This window comes from Podarcis bocagei, assembly GCF_964188305.1.
Source record: "Podarcis bocagei genome assembly, chromosome: 9".
NCBI classification, from domain to species: Eukaryota; Metazoa; Chordata; class Lepidosauria; order Squamata; family Lacertidae; genus Podarcis; species Podarcis bocagei.
The window spans coordinates 34392813-34419972 of record NC_138134.1 but is presented as its reverse complement, the minus strand read 5'-3'; the positions used below and the strand labels follow the sequence as shown (position 1 = coordinate 34419972).

The window sequence follows — 27160 nt, the reverse complement described above, 5'->3', positions numbered from 1 at the left end:
GTGCGCTTTACAGAAATATATCTGTGGTTATGGCTCATCGCTATATATCACTAGAATGTTTCCTGTGCGGTTTCTGCAGATGCTGGGTTTCAGCAGACAGCTGATAATATTGGGGGACTAGATTTGTGCAAACTGGCATCATTTGGCCATGCGTCAACACTTCAGGGCCAGCCCACGAAGTTCTGGTGTTTGAAGCAAAACAAAAAGATGTCACTACCTGATGAAGCTGCCCTGACAAATCTGAATCCCCCCACCGAACCTTACTCCACCACCGCCACCAAAAGGAAGCCAGAGAAGAGCAGGCAAAGGAGGAAGAGGTGGCAAGTGGTGTGATGTGATTCCAGGGACCCGTATCTGCCACCCCTCACAACTGTCCCCCAATCTGCTGCCTGAGGTGACTGCCTCACCGCAGCTCATGGGCAGGCTGACCCTGAGTGCTTCCTGTACCTTAGGGGCACCTTTGAATCTACAAAACCCTTAATGTTATGGGTCCAACATATCTGAGGAGTTTATATCAAGTCAGCAGTGCTTTTCCCCCTAGAAAAATAGGTGCCGGTACTCACTATGGTTACAGTAAGTGCCATACTTTTTAACAGTAACAAAAAAAGGAGGTGTTGGTACTTGAGTACCCCCTGGGTGGGGAAGCACTGCAAGTCAGACAAATGGTCCATGTAGCTCATCAGTACAGTCTGACTGTTGGTGGTTCTGCAGGGTATTCTCAGCCCTAACTGAGAATGGAATGGAATGGAAGATGTCAGTATACCAAAGGACGTGCTCTACTAGGATCTGGCTTCAGACACTAAGCCCATTGGCAGACCAACTCTGTGTTACAAAGATGTCTGCAAACATGACATGAAGGCTGGCAACATCAACCCTCCATGTGGGAATCCCTTGCAGACGACCGCAGGGCTTGGAGACAGACAGACAGACAGACAGACAGGTTGTGTATCCACAGCAGTGACCAGAGGAAGAATGACCACTGGGAAGAGTGATGGGAAGAAGAAATGCCGTGGTACATCTGCAGCGGCCCAGCCAGACACCTTCATCTGTCCCGGCAGCAGCAAAGCATGTCTCTCCTGTATCGGTCTCTACAGCCACAGCAGGCGCTACAACTCCCAACAGTTTGACTTCACCCCCAAAGGCACACTCCTCCATTGTTTCCCAAGACAGACGGATGTCGACAGCCAATCTGGCAATGCCTGGGATTGAATCTGGGACTTTTTGCATGTTTCCCATTAAAGCTGTGACCTTTTCTCTAACGTGTTTGTGATAATCTCAAGAACAACCCAAAGCATCCTCCTGCTGTACACCTGCAAGGTTCAGAGAACTTGCTTTTTTTTGCTATCCCTCTGAATTTTTCTCTTCTGGACACTTACCAAAGGTTTAGTCTTGGTGTCTTTCAGAAGTACTTTAACTATTTTGAGTAGCTTTAGATTGTTAAGGTTAAGCCAATAAAGAGGGTGGGACTTCAATGCAGATGGAAGTTGTAGTTCTAGACATCTGGAGGGCACCAGGTTGGGTTTAGCGGCATATACTTTAGTGAGGCTGCTTTTAGGGTAAGTTATTTTGGTGACGGATGCATGAACATAGGGAAATCGTTCATGGCGTTCTCTAACACTGGGATGGGCATAATACAGGCCGGTGAATCTACTTTGTTTTTGCTTTTCAACAGACCCTTGAGATCCTCCAACAGGGACAATGAGAAAAACAGTAGTCGGGGGGGGGGGGTTGAGCCACATTTAAATTCTGACACATTTTATTACAGCCCAATAATTTGTTTTCATTACTAGAAATGAGCTTAGAATCCATTCTTACAAAAACCCACTTTTCTCCCGAGCTGAAAGGGAAAGTTGGGTCACCCTTTTGTTACTGCTGATGCTTTAAAAAAGAAATAAATAAATCATAAATCTATTCCAAAGCATCCAGAGATCTGCCTTCCAAAGCATCCAGAGATCTGTCAGTAGATTGAGATCTACCTTTGGCCTCTTCTCTGTGAGAGTCCCGTAGTGTACACTCTGACTGGCTTCGTAGCAAATATGCATAGATCTTATTTAATAATGGCTTAACTGCAGCACTATTTATTTATTTAAAAGCATTTATAAACTACTTAAGGGACGTGGGTGGCGCTGTGGGTAAAACCACAGTGCCTAGGACTTGCCGATCGTATGGTCAGCGGTTCGAATCCCCGCGGCGAGGTGAGCTCCCGTCTTTCGGTCCCAGCTCCTGCCCACCTAGCAGTTCGAAAGCACCCTTAAAGTGCAAGTAGATAAATAGGTACTGCTTTATAGCGGGAAGGTAAACGGCGTTCCATGTGCTGCTCTGGTGCCGGCTCGCCAGAGCAGCGATGTCACACTGGCCACGTGACCCGGAAGTGTCTGCAGATGGCGCCGGCTCCCGGCCTCTAGAGTGAGATGAGCGCACAACCCTAGAGTCTGACAAGACTGGCCCGTACAGGCAGGGGTACCTTTACCTTTATAAACTACTTAATATTGGGTGGGGGGGACAACAACCACCCTCTAAGTTGGTGTACAGGGGCAAAAAAGGCAACACAGCATTTCTCTGGAAAGCAAAGCAGTAATTCCCCATTCATTAAACTTATGCCATACATTTCCTTTCTGCCACCCTCTCCTCTTGGGGAAAAAAAAAGTATTGTGACACCTAAGAAAATATAATCTCCATCCCGTGCCGCTGTAAGAACCTGCGGCAAAACTCTTTCAGACACTGCCATTTTAAAATGCACTAGCACCACAAAACCCAGGCTGTTTCTTTCTCATGCTTGATTTATTAGAGATTTCTCTGTAATTTGTAATGGAAACAGACACAAAGGCACCGTGGAAAAGAGACTATTGCTAAAGCAGCCTGCTACTATCTGGACAGGAGCCCCTCATGGAGACGTTTAAAACATTCCAAAATCCTGCCTTCCTCTAAGGCGACCCTGAGAGAGCTTTAGCAGACTGTGGCGAAGGAAGAGGAGCCCAGAAGAAATGAAAGACCATGACAGTATTCTCCCTTTTCCGCCCCCGCTTTCAAACATTGCTTTTTAGCAACTGACTGCTTGGATTCCCGGGACCTTGGAGGGACTCTTATTGTGAAACTGCAAGAGCTAGAAAGCCTTAGTGAAGAATCACTGAGTCATGAAGTTGGTGTTCTCTCCTCTGACTAATCTGTATATATCATTGAGTACCTGCTCAACTCCACTTCAGTTCCCAAAGTGCTGGTTTTACTGCTGCAGCTGGTCTGCCTTACCGCTTCATGGAGAGACGTTCCACACTGGTGTGAACTAGACGCAGGAAAGGTAAGATGAGAGGGTTTCTGTGTAGCAGTTCTGTGCGTGCCTTTTGTGTATCAGGTAAGTAAATATGCTGAACAGGGAAGCTGTAGGATGGCTGATTTAATGCAGTTACGTACATAGAATCGTGTAACGTAATCGTATATGTTAGCTAGTTGCATTGGGCTCTACTCTGGACCACTTCTTTCTGTGTATCTTCCTGTATTAGTTAATCTTTCTGTAATTGGAGACATGCTTTGGCAGCCCTGCTTTATTTGCAGTCTTTGGCATCACTTTAGTTTTTTCAAGTCCAGTTGGGATGCCAGTGTGGCAGCAGCTGTTTCAGTCTAGGAGCATGTGTGATTTCTCACACATAGGCAGGGTGTTTTTGGGGGGCGGGGGATGCCACTTTTCCTTTTTCCTTTTGCACTTTTAAGGAAGATTATTCTTTTCATTTTAAAGCAAAAATACCACTGGGGAAAGCAGAAAGGGTCAGGGTAAGCATACTTTCCAGCATAAACAAGTTTAAAAGCTTCAGTGAGGATAGTAAAATCCAAAACACAAAAAGGAATATGTGCAGTTTTGAATTGAGGCCAATCTTCCAAACCATCCCCTGATTTAACAAATATTACAGAAGTGTTTTGTCAAGTAAGTGGCCCATAACCTCAAGGCTATATTTTCTCATGCTTTTTCTCAAAGTGCAACAGGTCATTGGCAAACTTACGAAAAGATCCTTTTGGCAGTGTCAACTTGTGTACTCGTGCTGTTGGTTTGTTTTTGTCAGTTCTCTCTAACTGAGAGTTGAGAGAAATTGGTGGTGGTGGTACTCTTACAATAGCTTTGTAAATTGCAGAGCAACTGCCCCTGTGGGTTCCTTCTTCCTTTCTGTCTGTCCATCTTGCTGACTGCTGTAGACATTTGTTTAAATGGTCAAACTGGACACAAAGTACATGAAAGTTTCCTGGCAGCAGGCACCTAATTAAGAAGAATGCTGGGGAAAGTAAAACTTGACTCCCCCACCCACCCTCCTTTTTAAAATATAATGATGTGTTTACAGAAACTTGGAAAGCAAAAGGAGATACATTGGTTTTCAAAAAGAAACCAGTGGTTTGGGAACGTTTATATCTGTATTAGATGAAGGAATATGAAAAACTGCACTCTAAAAATAGGAATGGGGATTTGTGTGTTTTAATTTAGAAGGCGTATGGATGAAGCAACAAATATTCTGTGTGTAGTGCTAGCTAGACCATGGTGTGGTTTAAACTAAGAAGCAAATTAAACTGTAGTATTGAGTGGGGGGGGTCTCTCTTATGGACATTATGGGAATGATTGCAGTACTATCATCTAACAAAGAATGCTTAAGAGCACACGTACACACGCACACACATTGCTGCATGATTTATGGACGGGGAGATGGGGAGGAGAATTGTGCTGTGTGGCTTACTGGCGTTTGGTCTTCCCTGATGGCCTCTGGGCAGATGAAAGAGCCTGTGATTAACTAAGACAGATGCTAACCATGAAATGAGTAGGACGAGTAACTGATAGTGTCTGTAATGTACTTCATAAGGAAACCTTTATCTTTTGGCAAATCTCTTGACCTCAAGAAACTTGCCTAAAAGGTTTACTGAGTCATTGGCAATTGATCCTAAGCACGGAATGACTAAGAAAGTGTCCCCTTTGTGTGTGATTGCATGTAAGTTTTTATAACTCAGGGGTATGTTTTTTTACTGGCTGGAGTTGGCTTAGTGTGAAAGACAAGAGAGTATTTAATTTAGTCCAGTGACTTATCAATACTTCGATTATTATGAGAATTGTTGTTAGATGAAGAGACCATTAAAACAAATGTACATTGAGTTGCATTCCAATGCAATGGTACAGTCCTATACATGTCTACTCAGAAGTAAGCCCTTTTGAGTTCTCTTGAACTTAGTCTCCTATGTTTGTATAGGATTGCAGCCTAGCCACACTTTCGTTCCATTGGAATAATGGGATCTTAAATTAGCCCATGACTAAAGCATAGCTAATTTAGTCTGGATCTAATCCACCTAGAAATGCATTGCAGTGCCATATGACCTGGTTGCCAGAAAGTTTCTGCGAGAAACAGGAAATATTGGTAGCCACTGCTGTGGAAACTAACATGAAATATTATCTTGCGGCTGTTGCTTTTATTTAAATCAAGAAATAAAACTTTCAGTTTGGTTTGCTAATGCAAAATAAATGGCTAGTTCTAAAATCATTACATATGGAAACTGAAGGTCTATGCAGACTTGCATCTACCAGTGAAGTTTGATTTAGAGTTTTTAGTAAATGCAACACTCAATTATTGAATTGGCATATTTATCACAAGATTATACATTTCAGCAGCCAATATGCTGAATGGTTTGATGGATAGCTTGTTCATTGTGGTGTTGGAAAATCTAAAAGTGCAACCACATAAAAATGCGTATTACATCTAAAGTGTGTGCAGAAAGTAGCACCAGCAGCAACTGAAAAAGTGAAAGCTGTATGGGAAATCCCCTATCCAGTGATGAGTATGCCATTCAGATGTCTGATCGGAAAGTTTGGATGTTTGGAGTCTTATGTTTATAGACTACCTTTATGGAGAGGACTACAATATTATTATTACTGCCCCAGTAGAGAAGACCTTGTCCTGCATTGCCACCCAGATAGTGAAGCCATGCAGAGCAAAGGCTCAGAGGAAAGTCTCAAACATATGGGGCTGGGTGATCTTGAAAAGTATTGAGTATTCTAGATCATTTATGGAATTAATAAATGTACTGTATTTTTCCATATATAAGACTATATTTCCCCCCAATTTTTTAAAGTTTAAAATTGGGGATTGTCTTATACACGGAATGATTAAAATATTTATTTCTTAATTTTAGGCTCAAAAAAATAGGGGTTATCTTATACATGGAAAAATACAGTATGCACATTTTGGGAAGCTGAATAGGATAAGCAGAACAATAACAAATATTTGCTCATTTTTGTTTTTAAATGACTGTACCTTAAAGATGTATAGTGGAACCTCGGTTTTCGAACGTCTCAGCTGCCGAAAGTTTCGGAAGCTGAACGCCGAAAACCAGGAAGTGAATGCTTCCGTTTTCAAACATGCCTCGGAAGTTGAACGAATTCCAAGGCACATTTCTCAATTTTCACCATAGACTTTGCCAACAGCCCTTTGATCCTCGGTTTTCAAACGTTTTGGAAATCGAATGGTCTTCTGGAACGGATTATGTTTGAAAACTGAGATTCTACTGTACTTGCACGTGCACTGACAGACTGGTACATCACAAGTGAATTGTGCAAAATGGATATCAGTTGTACCTGCATTGCACCCAGTGACAAGTACCTGCTTTTCAGTTCAGCCTTTCAGCAGGCAACATTCATGGGAAATGGGCTGTACAGTTTCAAACTTCATCCATTATTTGTCCTACGATTAAACAAAGGGACATCAAAGATTTACTAAGTCTTACATTGGATTGCTACCAAAGAAACATCTAACTAGTTTCATTTTACAGCTAAGATTACTGAATCTTCATCTGTTGCATTATTCATATAGTGTTCAGAGGCATTTGAACTTTACATAGCTTAACTCCCTTTTTGAGGTATTTGCCTTCTCTGAAGAGAAAGACGGTTGTATTGGACATACAGAACCCTGCATGTGAAAAATGCTTTACATTTAAGTTTGAATTGCACAGATGGTTGCCAAATTTAGTGTGTCTGTCCAGTGCAAACAAAAGCCCATGCACAGGCTTCCATCAGGCTTCAAGCTGGGAAATGCACTTGCAGTGAGGCAGGCCATGCAGGAATCATGTGGATGCACACACTGCTGTACAGAGTAGCAGGCCTGTCATTTACAGCACCACATATGCCCATCATGTCACAAAATAGCTCATGAGAGATAAGTTTTGTTGTTAAACTGATATAAACCTTTCTAAGATTGTCCTGTAGATACACCTAAGTCTCTAAATTACAATTAGCCTTTGGATAAGGCTACCAGATCAGCACTTCAATTTAAAAAGGTAAAGGACCCCTGATGGTTAAGTCCAGTTATGGACGACTCTGGGGTTGCGGCGCTCATTTTGCTTTACAGGCCGAGGGAGCCAGCGTTTGTCTGCAGACAGTTTTTCCGGGTCATGTGGCCAGCATGACTAAGGCGCTTCTGGCACAACAGAACACCAAAATCAGAGCAGCACACAGAAACACTATTTACCTTCCCGCCAGAGCGGTACCTCTTTATCTACTTGCACTTTTTTTGGTGTGCTTTCGAACTGCTAGGTTGGCAGGAGCTGGGACCAAGCAACGGGAGCTCACCCCATCACAGGGATTCGAACTTCTGACCTTCTGATCGGCAAGCCCAAGAGGCTCAGTGGTTCAATTAGAACAAATCAATTGCTAGAGTTAGAACATGTGTTTTTATTTTGGGCCTCCAGAAACACACATGAAAGACAGGCTTTGGGCCCCAGCTGAGGATAGGCACTAAACCTGCCCATGATGACATCAGTGTCTGGTCTAGTTGTGCTCTCACTCTCATCTATGTCCCAGGTACAGGTTCTTTGTTTTTGTTTAACTTGGGTCCTAACACTGAGAACAGAGTCCCTTACCCATCAGTATAATCCCACCCTCTTCATATTCTCAAACCCCCACCACCGTTTTTTGTGTGTGATGCAATTCTGGGAACTGTCTTTCATATTTCTAGATAAGGTGGACGTATAACTTTTGGTAATTCATGTGTGCTTCCTCCAAGAGATTCACCTCTTTACCTCTAAGCCAAGTATATTTTCTGTTTGTTTGGCACGCAAGAGCTCTCTGCTAGGTTTCTAACTTCTGATGCTAAAGACTGCACCTGGAACCTTACTCTTACCCTTGTTTTGGGACATTTTTCACTCTGATTGCGGGGGACGGGACACACTTTCAAGAGCCTAACTAGATGTGACTGATCTCTCAAAAGGTGGGGTTTTTTGAGGGGAGGGGTGTTTGGCAGTGCTAATTGAAGCTGCATGGTGATTTATGTTAGCTGTTGTGCTAGCAGATGAGGTTAGCCATCTCTCTCACTTTACCCATTTACCAACACATTTAGTGTAACTGTATTGCATAGAATGTTCTTCCAATTAAGAGCTCTCTCTCTCTCTCTCTCTCTCTCACACACACACACACACACACACACAATCTTGCTGTTTTTAAGTCACTCCCTGACCCAACGCTATTATTTGTCTCATAGGACGAAACATATATGCACCTATATCTTCTGCCCTTTAAGGAAAATAGCAGTTTTGGTGAAGCAAATTTGATTAGGGAGTTTTGCCCATAATTGAACACTCTTTCCTATTGGTGACTTCATTGTGTACTAGGTCAGAGAACCCTTTTGAATGCAATGCAGTTGACTGTATAAAAGCTACTTGGCCTGGGGCTGGCATTGTCTTTAAAATTGGGCACACTCTTTGGAATGTGGGTATTAATCTGTCTGTAGTTCTACCACCTACACAAGTCTAAGATGCCAGAAAACACCAGTATCTCTCTCGTGTGTGTGTGTGTGTGTGTGTGTGTGTGTGTGTGTTTGCACTCATGGCCTTTCCTTCACTGTGTGTTGAAAACTGTGCAGTAACTGATGGGCTATTAAGGAAACATGTGATCAGGGAATGAGTCTGACATGGGTTCCAAATAGGAAAAGGGAACCAATTTATTGAGGAAACCAATTTATTATGGGAAATCACTGCTGTGTTTAAAAAGAAATTCCTTTCTGTCAGGGGTTCAGGAGCAGAGGCAAGGGCAAGGGAGGAAACAGAGAGCGAGGGGGAGGAGGCAGAAGAAAAGATGAGTGATGACGACGGCCCGAGATCTCCGAGCCTTTCCAGTGAATCAGAAGATTCACAGAAAGGGGCACCAGTGGTCAGGGCAAGGGGGGAGCCTAGGGGGACACCCCAGGAAGATAGAGCCAGAGGGGACTCCGAGGGGAGCAGTTGGAAATCGGGACCAGCGTCACAGCCAGAGAGCAGGGAAGAGGAAGAGCGCCAGAGATCAAGCGCTGGCAGCTCGCAACAGGGGGGAGGGCACGAGTCAGGAGTGGCCACACCTCCATCGGGGAGCGAAGAAACGGTCAGACGGAAAGTGGAAGGTTGGGCGCGCGCGCCAAGTTCAAATGCACAGGGAAGTGACGCAGTAGGCAGCCAGGAAAGGGAGCCAGGTCCTAAAGCCCGGCGCAAGGAGACAGGGAGTTCCGGGGGGTCGGCGTCAGAGGAATCCCGGAGGGAGGAGACCCCGGGGGGCAGAGGGACCCAGAGGAGAGCAGTCAGGCGGAAAAGGTGGAGCAGGGCTAGGATATTAAGTTGGTGCACAAGGGGCGGAGACTCAGACGGAGCTTCGCCGATCTAGCCATTAGACGTAGAGTTGCACGTAGCAGCTTGAGAATGGAAACTTTAACTCAATAAAGACTTTTACTTAATGACCGCTGGCTAGCGTGATCCTCTGTGAGCTAGGATCTTGAAGCAGCTCTGACAGTAAGCTCCGTCTCCAAAAATTGTGGGCATCTACAGCCTCGAGGAGAGGAGAGAAGCAGGTGCCTACTAGCTAGCTCACAAACGGCAGACAACATGACGGCTGAGCAGCAGATAGAGGAACTCAGAAAAGCAGTGTCACAACTGACTGCCGAGGCTCTTGCATCCAGGAAGAGAGAGGAGGAGGCAGCTGCCGCCTGCAGGGATCTCCAGGTCAGGTTGGACATGCTTACGAAGCACGGGCAACTGACACCCAAACAGGAGGGAATTGGGTTGGCGAGACGAACAGGCGGGCTGGTCTCTCACTTCGATGGGAATTTGCAACAGTACCCCAATTTTAGAGCAGATGTAATGTGTGCACTGCAACTGCTGGACAAAGACTTTAGAGATGAGCAAGAGAAAGTGGGGTTCATCATGTCCCATTTGCATGGGGAAGCTAAAGCATGGCTACGCAATTTGTGGAGGGATAAGGATCCGGCGCTCCAAAATGCGGATGCCTTTATTAAAGCGATGGATGGGTGTTTCTTATCAAGCATTGACGTGGATCTTGCTCGGCAGCGGATGCATGGACTTAAACAAGGAAGGGCCAGCGTAAGGCAGTATCATGCCCGCTTTTTCGCTTTGGTCAGTGCTCTGGAATGGGACAGGGATTCGGCTCCTGTAAGAGACCTGTTTTGGGAGGGATTGCACCGCTCTGTGAAAGATGAAATTGCGAGGGGGGAGAGACCCCGGACCACGCAGGAGATCGTTCAGAGGGCGCTAGCCGTGGGGGTGCGGCTGGAAGAACGTCCGTGGAACAGGGACGAAGGGCGGGGAGGGCGCGAACCAGCCAGGGGCTCCTCCTTCCTTCCCAGAGAAGCAGCGCGTGCGCAATCCACGCCTCCACAAGGAGGAGGTGGGGAACCTATGGAGGTTGGAAGTGCAAGGGCTCAATCAGCAGCCAGAGCCCTAGCACCGACAACAGTGAAAGCGAAGCCTCCTAGAAGGAACAGGAAGTGTTACATCTGCGAGGAGCCAGGGCATATGGCGAAAGAGTGTCCCCAGAGGCTCCACAAGCACACTGCAGCCTCAGCAATGGTAACTGCAGCAACGCAACAAGGAGGACCACAGCAGGGAAACGACGCAGTCTGGCTGGAGGAAGAGGCAATGGGGCCCAGCCAGACGTGTCACTGAAGAAGTCCCCGGAGATTTCACAGCCCATGGACCCCCTCCCGCCCAAACCGGTAGTGAGGCTCACCGCATCGCTCCAGCTGCCCAATGGAATCACCATGGACGTGCCGCTCACCATTGACTCCGGAAGCAATGCGGACTTTATAGGGCAAGACTTTGTAGACCGGCACGCTATACAGTTGCTGCCGGCCACGCTGCCCCTGCAGGTGGTCACGGTGGATGGCAGGGAGCTGCTAGGGGGGCAAGTGGTGAAGCAGACGCCACCAATGGTGATGCGCCTTGGGAATCACAAGGAAATCATCAGCTTCAACGTCACTCGACTATCGGGCACGCCCATTGTATTGGGCATGAGTTGGCTGGACAAGCACAGCCCAACGCTGGCTTGGTACCAGAGGCAGCTGACCTTCGGCTCTTCCTTTTGTGCTGAACACTGCATCGTCCCCCGGCAGGACGGGGAGGAAGAGGAGTCACAGCTGCTGCTAGGCACGCTGCAAGCGATTCCCCACAAGTACGCAGAATTTTTGGAGGTTTTCTGCGAGAAGGAGGCGGACAGGCTGCCCCCCCACAGACCATATGACTGCAAAATTGACCTGCTGCCGGGGGCGGCGCTACCTAAAGGGAAGCTGTATTCCATGTCTGAGGACGAACTACAGGAACTCAAAGAGTTCATAGATCATAATTTGGAGCGCGGTTTCATCAGGGAGTCCAAGGCAGTGGGGGGCAGTCCGGTGTTCTTTGTTAAGAAGCGGGACACGCCCCAAAAAAGACTGGTGGTGGACTATCGCATCTTAAACAGTGTGACCAAGCCATCGGACTTCCCCATGCCCCGGATCGACGACCTCCTCGCAAAGGTACGGAAGGGCAGCGTGTTCACCAAGTTAGACCTGCGAGGGGCGTACAACCTCATTCGCATGCGGGAAGGGGATGAGTGGAAGACGGCCATGTTCACGCCTCTGGGCACCTACGAATATAGAGTTATGCCTTTTGGATTGCAAAATGGCTCCCACGTTTTTCAAGCGTTCATGCATCACGTGTTGGCGGGGCTCCTCTACAAGACGTGCGTCTGTTTCTTAGATGACATCCTGATCTTTTCGGAATCGCAGCAGGAGCATGACAGACACGTCAGAGAAGTGCTAAGCAGGCTACAGCAGCATAGGCTCTACGCCAAGCTGGAGAAGTGCCAATTCGACGTGACGGAGGTGGATTTTCTGGGCTACAAGTTGTCTGACAAGGGGCTCGCCATGGACAGCGCCAAGGTTCGAGCGGTGTTGGACTGGAAGAGCCCACGCAACCGGAAGGAGGTCCAACGGTTTGTCGGCTTCGCGAACTTCTATCGCAAGTTTATCAAAGGCTTCGCTATGCAGACAGCGGCCATCACGGACACGCTTAGCTCCAAGAAAAAGAAATTCATCTGGACAGAGCAGGCGGAGCAGTCCTTTCAGGCACTCAAGCGTCTCTTCGCGTCGGAAGAGCAGCTGCTGCATGTCGACCCCAGCAGGCCGATGAGGGTGGAGACAGACGCCTCGGACAGAGCCGTGGGAGCAGTCCTGCTGCAGAAAGACCCGCAGGGGGTTTGGCGGCCGGGAGCGTTTTACTCCAGGAAGCTCAGCAAGTCCGAACAGAATTACACCATCTGGGACAGGGAGTTGCTGGCCATTCATGCAGCATTCAAAGCATGGAGGCACTTCCTGATCGGCGCCAAGCACACAGTGCAGGTCTGCACGGACCACAAGAATCTGGAGCACTGGCGCACGGCACAGTTCCTGAACCAAAGGCAGATACGTTGGGCTGAGTTCTTTGCGAACTTTAACTTCCGAATAGAGTATGTCCCGGGGGACACCAACATCATGGCGGACGCTCTCTCTCGTAAGCCACAATATCTGGAGGACGCCAAGCCAGCGGCCGCCATGCACATCTTCGCACCAACAGTGTGGGCGTGCGCTGCGGCAACAGTGGACCTGGAGGCGGTGCGGCGAGCGTTGCAGGATGACTCCTTCGCGCAAGCGAAGATGGCAGAGGTACACAGGGGCACGGCAGCTACCGACGAGTTCCAGCTGAGAGATGGATTGCTCATTCGTAAAGGGGCCATCTACGTGCCGGGAGACGAACTTCGCGCCAAGGTACTGCAGCAGCTGCACGACGCGCCCACTGCCGGGCACTTTGGCAAGGAGAAGACGGTGGAATTAGTCGCCAGGGACTTCTGGTGGCCCGGAATGAGAGGGGAGGTCGCGGACTACGTGGCGCGGTGTGACACCTGCCAGAGGGCCAAACCGGTGCACAAACCGCCGGCCGGACTGTTGGAACCGCTGCAAACTCCGGTCGAACCATGGGAGAGAGTGGCCCTGGACTTTGTCACGGATCTGCCCAGCTCGAGGGGCAAGACGGCCGTGCTGGTGGTGGTGGACTTGTTCTCCAAGATGGCACATTTCATTCCGTGTGCCAAGGTGGCCACGGCGGAGCAAACCGCCAAACTGTTCATAGACCACGTGTTCAAGGTTCACGGTCTGCCACGGTCTATTCTGTCCGACCGGGGGCGGCAGTTCATCTCGAGTTTCTGGCAGAAGCTGATGGGCTTCCTGAACGTCAAGATCAACCTGGCGTCGGCGAGACACCCGCAGACCAACGGGCAAGCGGAGCGGGTCAATGCCATCATGCAGCAGTACCTGAGATGTTATGCGAATCAACAGCCTGCGACGTGGGTGGATTACCTGCCGCTCGCCGAGTTCGCCTACAGCAACACGAAGCACGTGTCCACGGGGGTCACGCCGTTCTTCGCCAACAACGGGAGGCACCCCAGAACCTTCCCGGGACTGGAAAGAGTGGGGGAGGGGGAGCCGCAGACAGCAGATGCGTTCGCGTCGGAGTTGCAGGAAGTCCACGATCAGCTGCGGCGACACCTGGAGCTGGCCAAACATGCATACAAGGTGCAAGCGGACAAACACAGAAGGGTTGGCGAAGAGATCCATGTGGGAGACTGGGTCTGGTTAGCAGCCCACGCAGTGCCGGCCAGGTCGTTGGCCAAGAAGAAGCTGGGGCATAAGCAACTGGGGCCCTACCAAGTCGAAGAGCAGGTCAACCCGGTAGCTTTCAGGCTGGCGCTTCCGGAGGGTTCCAGAATGCATCCGGTGTTCCACAGATCGGTGCTCACTCCCTACAAGGCACCGCACAGGTTTCAGGAACCCGGAACGGCACCGAGTCCGCTCAGAGAAGGAACCGGGCACGCGGGAGTGGCACAGAAGGAACGCATCAACGAAGTCACGGAGATTTTGGACTCCAGATGGGGGGAAGAAGGGGTAGAATACCTTCTCGCCAAGGAGGGCACCCCGGCCAGTGCGAACAGCTGGGTGCCGGGCTACGCCTTGGACGAACCTCTGCTCAAAGACGAGTTTCATGCCCTCTTCCCGCATAGACCAATGCCAGCAGACTTTTTCGACGACTGGCTTTTCACGCCAACGCTTTCTACCAGCACGTTCCGGGGGTTCGACTCGGACGAGGACCCGATACGAGACGCCAGTTCCCCGGAGGGGTCACCCTCGGGATCTGCCTCAGAACCCTCGTATTGGTGGGACGATAGACCAGAGGAGCAGTGGCGCAGGAAGTGGCAGGAAGGTCCAGGACGAGCAACGCCGCCAGGAGGAAGTGAGGGAGAGACGGACATGGACGTTTTCGGGGACGACCCTGGTTTCGAGCACGGCGGCACAGAGATGGAAGCGGAGGTGACCGTCGTCGACGAGAGCAGGGAGGCAGAACCGGGAGACTTCAGATGGAGGCCCGCCACGGGAAGCGAACTGTATCCGACGTTCGTCCCTCTGACACAGCAGCACCCAGTTCCCGCACCGGAAGGAGGGGAGGGGGGAACGGGGGGCTTCGAGGGGGGATGGATGTCAGGGGTTCAGGAGCAGAGGCAAGGGCAAGGGAGGAAACAGAGAGCGAGGGGGAGGAGGCAGAAGAAAAGATGAGTGATGACGACGGCCCGAGATCTCCGAGCCTTTCCAGTGAATCAGAAGATTCACAGAAAGGGGCACCAGTGGTCAGGGCAAGGGGGGAGCCTAGGGGGACACCCCAGGAAGATAGAGCCAGAGGGGACTCCGAGGGGAGCAGTTGGAAATCGGGACCAGCGTCACAGCCAGAGAGCAGGGAAGAGGAAGAGCGCCAGAGATCAAGCGCTGGCAGCTCGCAACAGGGGGGAGGGCACGAGTCAGGAGTGGCCACACCTCCATCGGGGAGCGAAGAAACGGTCAGACGGAAAGTGGAAGGTTGGGCGCGCGCGCCAAGTTCAAATGCACAGGGAAGTGACGCAGTAGGCAGCCAGGAAAGGGAGCCAGGTCCTAAAGCCCGGCGCAAGGAGACAGGGAGTTCCGGGGGGTCGGCGTCAGAGGAATCCCGGAGGGAGGAGACCCCGGGGGGCAGAGGGACCCAGAGGAGAGCAGTCAGGCGGAAAAGGTGGAGCAGGGCTAGGATATTAAGTTGGTGCACAAGGGGCGGAGACTCAGACGGAGCTTCGCCGATCTAGCCATTAGACGTAGAGTTGCACGTAGCAGCTTGAGAATGGAAACTTTAACTCAATAAAGACTTTTACTTAATGACCGCTGGCTAGCGTGATCCTCTGTGAGCTAGGATCTTGAAGCAACTCTGACACTTTCTTTTATGAAATATGTGTTCTGGGAAGTCATACCAATGTGGAGGGTATTTAAGAGTATTGTTTTCATTACTGGCACTTCAGTATTAAATGCCATTTCTTGGAAATGTCTAATTGATGGTCTTTTAACATAGGGCTTGCCTGCAGGGCTGAATTTGAGTGACTTTAGTAAACCACCAGCATACCAAATCAGTCTGCACTGCGAGCATATTGGAATTGCCAAACACACCACTGTAAGTTCTACAGCTCAAACTGTACTTACTTCCCTGTTGTTGTTTAACACATAAACACAGGGAAGACAGATGCTCCAAATTTAAATTGCAACACTTTTCTGAGTGTGATGGGCATTGTGTTCAGGAAATAGTGAACTATCTGTTTTATCCTTCCCTGCTTTAATGCTTTATAAACTTAAAGTACCTAGGCCTATACAATTATGTGTAACAGCATGTGAACAAGTTGCCATCTGAACAATTTTACCCATGAATAAACATGTACAGTGGTACCTCAGTTTACGAACTTAATCCATTCCGGAAGTCCATTCTTAAGCCAAAACTATTCTTAAACTGAGGTGCGCTTTCCCTTTTGAGGCCTCCCGCCACCGGTGCCCTTCCACCATTCGGCTTCTGTTCTTAGACCAAGGTAAAGTTCGCAAACTGGGACACTACTTCCAGTTCTGCAGCGTTCATAAACTGAATAGTTTGTAAATAGCACTGTTCTTAAACTGAGGTAACACTGTATATTAACTAATTATATCATTTTCAATGCATTAAAATGAATATTCTCCTATTTTAAATGAAAATTCTCTAATATTCTCATTAATCGAGAATATTCTCCAAAAGATTATTCTCGAGAATTTAACATCATTAAGGGTGCATGTGTCTGAATTCTCATAGAATTTGGAAAAGACCTCTAAGGTTACCTAATCGACTTCCCTGGTGATGCAGGAAATTCACTATGATTAGCACTCTTGGTATTCATATACTATTGTATTTCTATCCCACCTTTAATCCAAGGTGGCATACACAGTCCTTCTCCCCCTCCCCATTTCATCTTCACAACAACCCTGTGATGTAGGTTACACTGAGAGTGAGTGACTTGCCTAGTTGAGTGTGTAACTGGACACAGCGCTCCAGGTGAGGCCTCGCCGTAGCCAAATCAGAGTGGTACCATTAGTTCTAATGAAGTAGGTACTCCAGTTTCGTTGATGCAGCCTACAACTGCATTGGCCTCCCTGCCCTGCCAGTGCTGCTTTGCATTGCCTTTCCCCCCTATCCTGTCCTTCTTTCCAAAGGAGCCCAGGGCAGCAAATAGCAAGGCATAAAAACGGTTTCTTTATTTCCTTCTCTGTTCTGTCAAGATCATCTGGAATCCTGTTTCAGTCTTCTAGTTTAGTCTACAAACTTGAAGAGCATCACCTCTGCTCCTTTGTCCAAACTGGAAGTAACTTAGAAGGGTATTGCCACGAATGAAAAATAGTAGTGGCATTTTTGTAGTGGCAGCTGTTGCCCATTAGGAGGGCAACAGTAGGTGGAACCAGCACCAGTGACAGGTGGAGCCAATTCTAGGTTTGTCCCCATCCTCTTCCCTGCAGAATTCTGTAAGGGCAAAACTGAGATTAAGCAGAAGAAAGATGATAACGAAGGTCCCTCTCTCTCACACACACACACCGGTACTAATTGTATGAAGGTAGACAGGTGAGGGAAATCTGCAGGCAGACTGAGGTTGTTGAGATAGTGCCCCCATTCAGTCTAATAAACCAGGCTCCATTGGCATTTTCTCTAAATCTTGAAAGTAGACTTTCTGCTCTCTCACCGGGTATGTAAGCATATTCAACTGTCTCTGAAGAGCAAGAAATACCATATTTTTCGCACCATAGGACGCAGTTTTTCCGTCTTAAAAACTAAGGGGAAAAGTCTGTGCGTCCTATGGAGCGAATGCAGGAGGGGAGGCAAGCAGGAAAAGCCCCCAAGAGCCACACACAAGCTTCGTGCGGCTCTTCCGGCCTTTCCCCAGGAGGGAGAAGGGACTGACGCGGCCAGTCAGTCCCTTCTCCCTCCTCTAGAAAAGCCTTGCACAATCTCTCCAGTCGCGGGAGGCTGCGCAAGGCTAAAGAGGAAGCCCGGGCAGCGAGCGCGATCCATCCCGCTCGCTGCCCGGGCTTCCTCTTTAGCCGTGCGCGCCTCTCCAGCCGCGGGAGGCTGCACAAGGCTAAAGAAGTCAACTTTTAAAAAATCTCTCTAGCTCTACCTCTTTTTCTTTTTTCATCCTTTCTCCACCCCCTTATTTTCCTCTGGATCAGTGTTTTTATCTAGATTAACATTTTAGTTTGGAGGGGGGGAATATTATAAAAAGGAAAATTTGCAGCTTTTATTTTAGTATACAATAAAAACAGATTAAACAAAACACAAGAGAAGGAACTAGCATAGAAGAAGAAGAGAAAAGGGAAAGAGGGAGGATACAAAGCCATTTACCAGAGGTAGATCTTAACCCTTGCCTCACCTGGGAGCTTCTCTGAGCAGGAATTCCCTCGGATTAAGTGGGGTGAGGGAAGAGTGGCAGGTAGGGGGGTACTTACCTAGACAGTGAAGCCACATGTCTCTCCAATGATAATTGGGAGTGGGCATTGTGTGAAGTGGCTGTGGATCTCCTGCCACAGAAGTGTAGGACTGCATATAGTTGGGAGGGCCACCCGAGGGTCATCTAGCCCAGCCCCCTCACAATGTAGGAATCACAGCTAAAGAACACCAGGCAGATGATCCCCCAACCGCTGCTTAAACGCCTCCAGTGGTGGAGACCCCCAACAACTTCTGAGGTCACAGAATTGCAGGGTTGGAAGGGAACCCCAGGAGTCATCTAGTCCAGCCCCGGTGGACAGCGGGCACGATCCATCCCATTGCGCAAGGCTAAAGATGCTGCTCAAGGCTAAAGAGGAAGCGCGCAGCCTGTCCGTTGTTCTTTGGGACTCGGGGGGGATAATATTTTTTTCCCTTGATTTCCCCCTCTAAAAACTAGGTGTGTCCTGTGGTCCAGTGCGTCCAATAGAGTGAAAAATACGGTAAACTAGAAAAGACAGTTCTCACATTACTTTCTCACTATACATTCATTCATGGATCTTTGGCCTGTCACCAAGCAGAGGAGGAAGGAACAGGTTGGGCTTGCAAGCCCATCACTATGGAAAAAAAACCTGATATTAAATCGGAGATCAGGCCTGATAAAATCTTCTACCCCACCCCCACCCCAAATTCCTGCTGCTCTGCCCTCATCTTTAGGACCACTCTGCTCTCCCTCCCCATCACTCCACTTACCTCTTAACTTAAATGGACACGGTGACTGAGGGTTCTACTGTTGGCACTGTTTTTAAGTTTGATTTAACTTAAATCAAAGCAGCACAAGCCCCTCTACGCCTTCCCCCTCTGTCAGTTCCTAAACTTCCCAGGTGCTCAGAGTGATATGATACAATTTGGCATCACATCACTTTGAAGATGCTCAAGGTAGTAAGGCAAGTCCACTAGTCACCCTTCCTGGAGTGGCTCTGGAGTGATAGAGATTCTGGAGCAGAGAGAGACTTATTCCGCTGTGAACACCACAAGCCCTTCTGTTAAAGGTTAAGAAACAGGCCCACCCCATCTCCTCTCTGATAAGGGCCCACCTGTGCAGAACCCTCTGGGTAGAGCAGGGCCTGGACATATGCCCTCTTGTTCAGCCCTAGCGGCACCAGTGCATGTATAAAAAATATTCATAAATACCATACCACCCTATCTGTCTATAAATACAAATTGGGCATCCAGAAATGCAAGGAGCTTAAACAAAGGGGCTTAAGGGCACAGATCAATATTCCAGTTTTTCTAGGTCTTTTGTAATGGGGGGGGAGGTGTGGAGGGGCCCTTTGTTGCCCGTGAAATGTAGCTTGGGTGTTGCCTGTTACATCCTAGCTTGGACTGTTGACCCAACTTCTTCTACAGTCATACCTTGGAAGTCAAACAGAATCCATTCTAGAAGTCCAAAGCATTCGGAAACCAAAGCACGGCTTCCGATTGGCTGCAGGAAGCTCCTGCGGCCAATCGGAAGCTGCGCTGGACATTTGGCTTCCAGAAATTGTTCAAAAACTGGAACACTCACTTCCGGGTTTCAGTCGTTTAGGAGCCAATTTGTTTGGGAGCCAAGGTGTTCAAGATCCAAGGTACAACTGTAACTTGAACTGCATGTGGCTTGCTGCAAGTAATGCTGAAATCTGGAAAAGTCAACCTTTTGAAAGGTTTTAATTATTTGCATAAATCTTCTAAGGACAGTGCTCACTGTCTAAGCAGCCCTTTGGTCTACTTCACGTGTAGTCAAGAGCCAGTGTGGCGTAATGGTTAGTGTTGGACTGTGACCTGGGAGACCAGGGTTCAAATCCCCACTCAGCCACAAAACTCTTTGGATGACCATGGACAAATCACTGCCTCTTAACCTAACCTACCTCACAGGGTTGTTGTGAGGATGAAATGGGGAAGGCAATGACCATGTGCACCACTTCGAGCTCCTTGGAAGATATAGCAAGCTTAATATTCACACAAAAGAAAGACTTCCTGAACCAGCATCATTGGGATAGTTCAAAATGTAATTTTTCTTTCTGGCTGCTATATATAGAAAGCAAACTTGTGTAATCCACTGTTAAAATAGAAGAGAGGGGAGAAGCCAGTTGCATTTTTTCCATTACAGTTCATTTTAACAGATGTTTTCTGTTCCTTCCCCACTCCCCCCCCCATGACAAACGTACCAAGGGAGAAGTCTTCAAGCTCAGCAAGGAACTGTAGCAACACTGCACAGAACAATAGTTGCATCATCTATCACTCGTCACAATTTAGGTCCAAGTTTTGTTTCAACTTAAGTCTTGATTGATGTGTTATAAACATAGTTTTACTATTATTTATATCAGTGTTTTGAGAATAACACCAAATTGCTCTTCATACTCGGGGAACATTCCTGGAACCGCAAACAAGATCTTTTGAAACTAAGATAACAACAGAAGCTTGGGTATAGTTTTCAGTGAAAAGTGGAGCAAGCTGTTCTCCTATATATTTCATTATACCAGGGGTAAAGTTGACTTCAATTAAAACTCAGTTAAGCTGTAACTATGAGAGGGAACAACAGGAATTTCTGCTTCTAGCTAACAGGAAAGGATAATTTGCTGTTCAGTCCTGTGAGTGGATTGTTCAGCGTGGGACTAGGGATGCACCAAGTAGCCCCACTTCTAACATCTGCACAAACATCAGCATCAATGGAGTCTTTGCAGGTTCAGTTCCACACACAAGGGCTTCTCTGGAACCAAGAGGGTTCCAGTTTACTTGGAAGCCTTCATGCATTACAGCTACATGTGCAAGGCTGAGGTGGTATAGGATGGGGAACATTCAGTGTGTCGCTACTCCCATGTTCAGTAATGGAAGTAATATTGCTTGAAGAATGCAATGGTTTGCTTTATGCATGGATTTTAAACCACGGTTTGGTGCTGATGAGTAAAATATATGGTTGTCCAAACTTCTAATTTTGAAGAAAACAGATTGCTGCATAGATTGGTAGCTCCCAGTGTGTTACTTTTGTTATGGGGACGCAGGTGGCGCTGTGGTCTAAACCACTGAGCCTCTTGGGCTTGCCGATGAGAAGGTCAGTGGTTCAAATCCCCACAATGGGGCGAGCTCCTGTTGCTTTCTCCCAGCTCCTGCCAATCTAGCAGTTCAAAAGCACACCATTGCAAGTAGTTAAATAGGTACCGCTGCAGCAGGAAGGTAAACAGCATTTCCGTGCACTGTGGCTTCCATCACAGTGTTCCATTGTGCCAGAAGTGATTTAGTCATGCCACATGACCCAGAAAGCTGTCTGTGTTCAAACGCCGGCTCCCTCAGCCTGAAAACGAGATGAGCGCCACCACCTCATTGTCGCTTTGACTGGACTTAACCATCCAGGGTTCTTTACCTTTTTACCTTTACTTTTGTTACGAAAAATCTTCCTGCTCCATACCGAAGAGTATAATGTAAAAATAACTGATTTGGTAAGACTTTTCGTACCTCAGCTCATCAAATAAAACTTTCCCTTGATTGATTTAACATTTCCTGAAACACACTGGAAACCACCTGTCTGTCCAGGCTTTTGTTGTAGTTGTTGTTCCTTTTGTGCATTTCTTTACAGCTATAGTTGAGCCCCTGTTTTTGTGTGAGGATTGCCATTTTCTCACCTTGTGCTCAGAGGAAGGAGATGAGAGGGTGTATGATCCCAAGGCTTATCATTGCTGGTTGCTGAACTTCCAAACCATGGTCTCTAGCCTTACTTTGTCTGAATCTGGCCTATGCTTCCAGTGGTCAAATTATAATGAGACAGAGATTGTGAACAGATCTTCCATCTCTCTCAATTTACCTCATATTTAACAGGATTTGCCCAGAGTGATTTAATACACAGCACTGAGAGAGGGGTTTTAATTTTTTTCCTGGTGCGTTCTCTCCCCACCCCCCATATAAATTGCTTCCCCTCTCCCAGCTGCAACAACTAATGGAACAAATAGGGGGGGAGGGCCTTGCTGCTTTAAAAGAATTTTAAATAGACTGGGCATCACCCATGTCTTGTCTAATTTGGCTGCAAAACTGAAGCCCAGAATAGTATTCGAACTTTATTCATTGATTTCCTTAAGTAGCAATATCTAGGTAGGGAAGAAAAACTGTCTTTGCACTGACCTTGGGCATTTTATGTACGGAGACAGCTAATTTGGATCTGTGAATCATAAGATGAATAGCCAATGCTGCTTTTGACTTGCCAGAGTAATTGTTTTTCCTGTCTCCCCGTCCAGCAAAAACCAGTTCCAAAGTGGTAGGCTTCATCAATCCTGGAGGTCAAGGGTCAGTCTGCAAGCCAAGCCTTTCTCCTTTCCCCCTCCTTTAACTTGTAACTCATCTGTTAGCCTGGAAACCTATGACAGCGGTCTTCCAAATCTAACCTCAGAGAGGTCCTGCCTGATAGACGCTGATATAAACTTCTAAAATGGAAAACATACCCTGGTACCCAAATGTTTTCTGTTTTCTCTGATCAGGTTGACAGTTATTTATTGGTTTATAATGAGACTTGTATTCTGTAAGAGGCCTCTGGTGGAATCTGTAGCTCCTTACATTTCCCAAAATAAGGAACTAAATAGCCTAGACTTTCTTGGCATTTTCTGTGTGGTGATGCTTAGATAAAATAGCAGTGCTGGAGAAAATAGCGCACAAATGCATATCTCTTAACACTGTCTTGAAAGCAGACTTTCCATTGCTGAAAATGAATGGCAAATGCTAAATGTATAGCTATTTAGAAAGTTTACACTTGAGATGTGGAATAATCATGGCATGTCAACTTGGCATCCATGATTATTAGACATCAGTATGATCCTAAGCATGTTCACACAGAAGTAAACCCTGCTGTTTCCAATTCGGTTGTAAAATACTAAAAGCCTTAAGCAGATTCTCTGTTTGTTTTGTGTTGCAACAAGAGCTGTAGAAGTTCTAAATGTTCTAATTGCAAAGAAAATTACTTCTGTCCTTTAAATTCTGTTTCTGATTAAGACATTAGCCTTTCAAAATGATCCTTTCGGAGAACTTAAATGGAGACACTGAAGCAAATTGTTGGTTGGAGAGAGGTTTCCTATTAAGGAAGAGTGATGTAATGCCCATGGAATACAGCCAGGTTCTCTCCACTCATTTTATTTATATTAGCTGCATACCAGAGAAAGATACCCCAACAACATGAGTGCTGCTCACTATATTTAGTCAGGCTAGTTTAGTAATTCCAGGAGGTTATGTTTATATGCAATGGAAATAATTATAAAAAGGTATTTTGAGCATCTTAGTTCAATCAAATGGGTTTAAGCAAAAATGCTTTTAAAAAAAAGATCATAAAATTGGGGTGGTATTTGGGGCTGTATGTCTTGAGGCATTTAAAACAGAAACCCCCTTGACTAATCAGCTCTTAATACAACATCTTTCTTTTTCTGTGCTTCAACTCCTTAGCATTATTTGTAGTTAGAAGTTAACCTTGCCTCTAATAGAGGCTAATGAACCAATCCATCTTTCAGTGTCGTATAAAATTGATTGTGGATTTAAATTTCACTTCACATTATGGGAATACGCTTGCACCAGGCTGGAGTTTGCGTACCCCACCCTCCTCTTACTCGGAGACTGAAAGTTTTCGCTTTCACTTTAGAATTAACAAAGATCCCTGTGACTGCCTAACTTCAGGAGCTGTGAGTCCTCCCTTAAAACAATCAAGAATCCAGCCACAGTTTGCTATCCTGGTTGGTTAATTAATCCTACTTGGAACAAATTGCAATTCAGACACCATGGGGAACTCTGGTTAGTTCTAAACTGAAATCTTTACATATTTTCCTCATGCATGCAAAAAAGTGAGGGAGACTCCATAGCTTAGTAGTAGAATACAGTGGTACCACTGTACATACTTTGCTTTGCAGAAGGTCTGTGGTTCATTCTCCGCCATCTTGGACTTGGGAAATTTGCCTGTTTGAAAACCCTGGGAAGCTGCTGGCAGTTAGTGCTGGCAATATGGAATTTAGGGAAGCTTTTTCTGTAATGTTAAATCATAGTTCAGCATTATATCTGTACCAGGCCTTGGTCTGATTTGCGAATTATAATTTCCACCTCCCAGAGTCTAAATAGATGTATAATTCACTGGGGAGATTTGGGGTTGCTGTTGTTCAGCCTTGGAAAGAGTGTTTCAGTTCCCTTTCTTAATGTGTTCTAGACAATAGGTTTCTGTCACTACAACCCTGTGGCAAGCTTAACCAAAACCACAACTGCTGAATCTCTCCATGCTTTGCAGCTATAAAAACACATCATTTACCTGTGAGCATTCCTGGGCAAATGTATCATTACCAAATCAATTCCCTTGTGTGCTACAAGTAAAGGGAAGTGGTTTGCTCAAACCCCACCAGCCTGGCTATGATGGAGGAAAAATGGAGTTTCCACCCCTCTTGCTTTTCCTAATTGCCTTTTGTTCTACCTGATGACTTTTACAAACCCTGTTTTTCTTGCTGACAACAGTATTTCTGCTTTGCAGTGGTTTTATTTTACTAGGGAACAGTCTTGTGCAGGGCTGCAGGCACTTCTCAGAATCGAACACTGGACAAAGGGAATTCATTTGTTCTCTGCACTAGGGGGATATGTATATGTTGCTCACTTAGTTACGTGGGTTGCTTTATTTCAAGATCTCCCAAGATGGTTTGCAGTGTGGTGTGGGGACACTATTTCAGACATTTGCACAATACATGGGATATATTGTGTCAGTTACCTGATGTTGGTAGGATACGGTAAGAAGGAGTCACCCACACAATAACCTGAAATGAAGACGACAAGCAGTGAAGCAAGACAGTCCTGATTCAGTACTTGGAATGTGATTTCTCAGACCTGCTCAAGTCAATACATGCAAACCTTTGTGCTAGGAGCTTCCAGGGGTGAAGCAAGTTTCCCTGCAGAACCATGAGCAATTGTTAGAGGAAGTGTGAGCTGCTCCAACCCCAGTCCCCCGTCTTTTCTGCATGACCCAAGAGGTCAGATTCCACCTCCTTTTGATATTCCAGTACCTGTGGGCTTCACCATTTGTGCTAATTGATCGTGTTTGTCTGGTGTGAGGGGAGTGATTTTTTTTCTGAATGTTTGGCAGAAACCAAGCTAAGAGTCAAGAGTTCTTTGTCCTGCAGCAAGGGCTAGGACAAGTACTGTGCAGAGGTTTTGCTGCGTAAACCTGCTTGGCACAGGGTTGGGCTGGATGACCCTCGGGGTCCCTTCCAACTCTACAATGCTGTGAGTCTATTGTTACATAGGAAATACACAGGTTAAAAGGTGCAGCAGGTACATCAGGGGTATAGATAGATGGCTAAGTGCAAACTATATTGATCCGACAAGCAATATGCCTCTCTCACTTTCCTTTTGAAGAGCGAGGTGGACACAGCTGATAGCATTGCAAGCAGCCAGTGCCTTGGGACTTGGCGTGCAAACAGACGCTCCCTCGAATGAGTTGGGTCTGTGAGGCTTGTTCATGTTGCTGGTGGTGTCTCCATGTCCTTGGAGATGGAGATGGACTCTGTGCCAGTTAAGCATCCAATTTCACTCTGTCACCTTCTGCAAAGGTGGAAGCTCTTCACTGCGCCAGGCCCACTTCGCAGCAGGAGGTATCTGACTCAGGGTGTCACCAGGGTGGAACACTCCTCTGCCAGCCTGCTTAGTCCCTCCCCTGATCCTGCTCTCCATTCCCTAGACTCCTCCCCCCACCCCTCACCAAGGTCAGAGGTTTCTGGAGTTGCCTTTTTCACTTTCCCCATCCTCCTACCACCCTCCCATGGGCACCAATCTCCAAATCCCTTAGCTCTGCCCATTCTTCCTCAGAATCCAACCATCTCTTCCATGATGTATCTCCATGGGATTCATGACAGTAGCTTTACAACCTTGCATTCTGTGCTTTCTTTTCTTTTTTTACTGGATACACAAAATTGCTCCTTTTTGAATTAATGTAGAAGATCCGCAGCCATCCATAGTCTTGCAGTTGCTGAAACGGGTTGCAATCCCCAGTTCAGCCATAAGTATGTATCAAAGGGAATCCTGGCTAAATGATGTTTAGGATAACAAGACTTCTTAGGTGCTCCTGAAGAGGCTTCTGCTGGGAATGTAAAGCTCAATGTGTTTGATCTCTTGTCTATTGGTACGCCCATCCCATTCTCCGCAGTTGCATCCCTTATTTTCTTTTTTCTTTTCTTTTTTTTTCTTTTTGAACAAGCATTTTACATTTGCAGGGGAAGTCCCTGACCCAAAGAAATATGCTAGAACAGAATTTTAGAATCTGTGTTGTCTAGAACACAGATGGGACACTAGTAGCCCTCCAAGCCTCTACAGTGGTACCTCGGGTTAAGTACTTAATTTGTTCCGGAGGTCTTTTCTCAACCTGAAACTGTTCTTAACCTGAAGCACCACTTTAGCTAATGGGACCTCCTGCTGCCGCCGCACCGCCGGAGCACGATTTCTGTTCTCATCCTGAAGCAAAGTTCTTAACCTGAAGCACTATTTCTGGGTTAGCAGAGTCTGTAACCTGAAGCGTATGTAACCCAAGGTACCACTGTATTGTAGTCCAGCTCCTTTAATCCCTGACAACTGGCCATGCAGACTGGGGAATTGATAGGAGTTGAAGCCCAGCATAATCTGGAGAGCCACAGACGCCCCATTCTTGCTGGGGAGAAAGGAAGGGTTGCACAGGTCTCAGACCCTTCTTTCGCTGGCCATTTGGTAGCACACAGGTTTTGAGAAAGTAGAGAATTGCAAGGGGCTAGACTAGATGGCTCTCAGGGTCCCTTCCCTCTCTACAGTTCTATGATTCTATGATCCTCCTTGGGATGTCTAGGCAACATGGCTGTGTGTGTGACCTCCACAAAAAGCAGAAAGATCTTTTGCAACTGACAAGGGGCCATTCGAAATCATTCTGCCTTTCTGTCACATCTGAGAAGTATAGCAGAATTATGGATCTGTTGTCAAGCATATATGAAGTATTCCTAGAGATAGCGAGATGCAGCAGCCCTGTCAAGAT

At 47.0% G+C, this 27160-nt stretch overlaps 1 protein-coding gene across 5 annotated transcripts in view; it reads left to right on the top strand.

The window, feature by feature from the left end:
- PALLD (palladin, cytoskeletal associated protein) overlaps window positions 1-27160 on the top strand; it is a 240967-nt gene that overhangs the window by 164354 nt on the left and 49453 nt on the right. The window contains exon 1 of one of the 5 annotated variants that reach the window (XM_081208673.1): window positions 2930-3295. The exons of the other annotated variants lie outside the window; for them this stretch is intronic. The gene's annotated coding sequence lies outside the window, so the exon portion shown is untranslated. Of the gene's footprint in view, window positions 1-2929; window positions 3296-27160 lie in introns of those variants that run through there. 5 annotated transcript variants of the gene reach the window in all.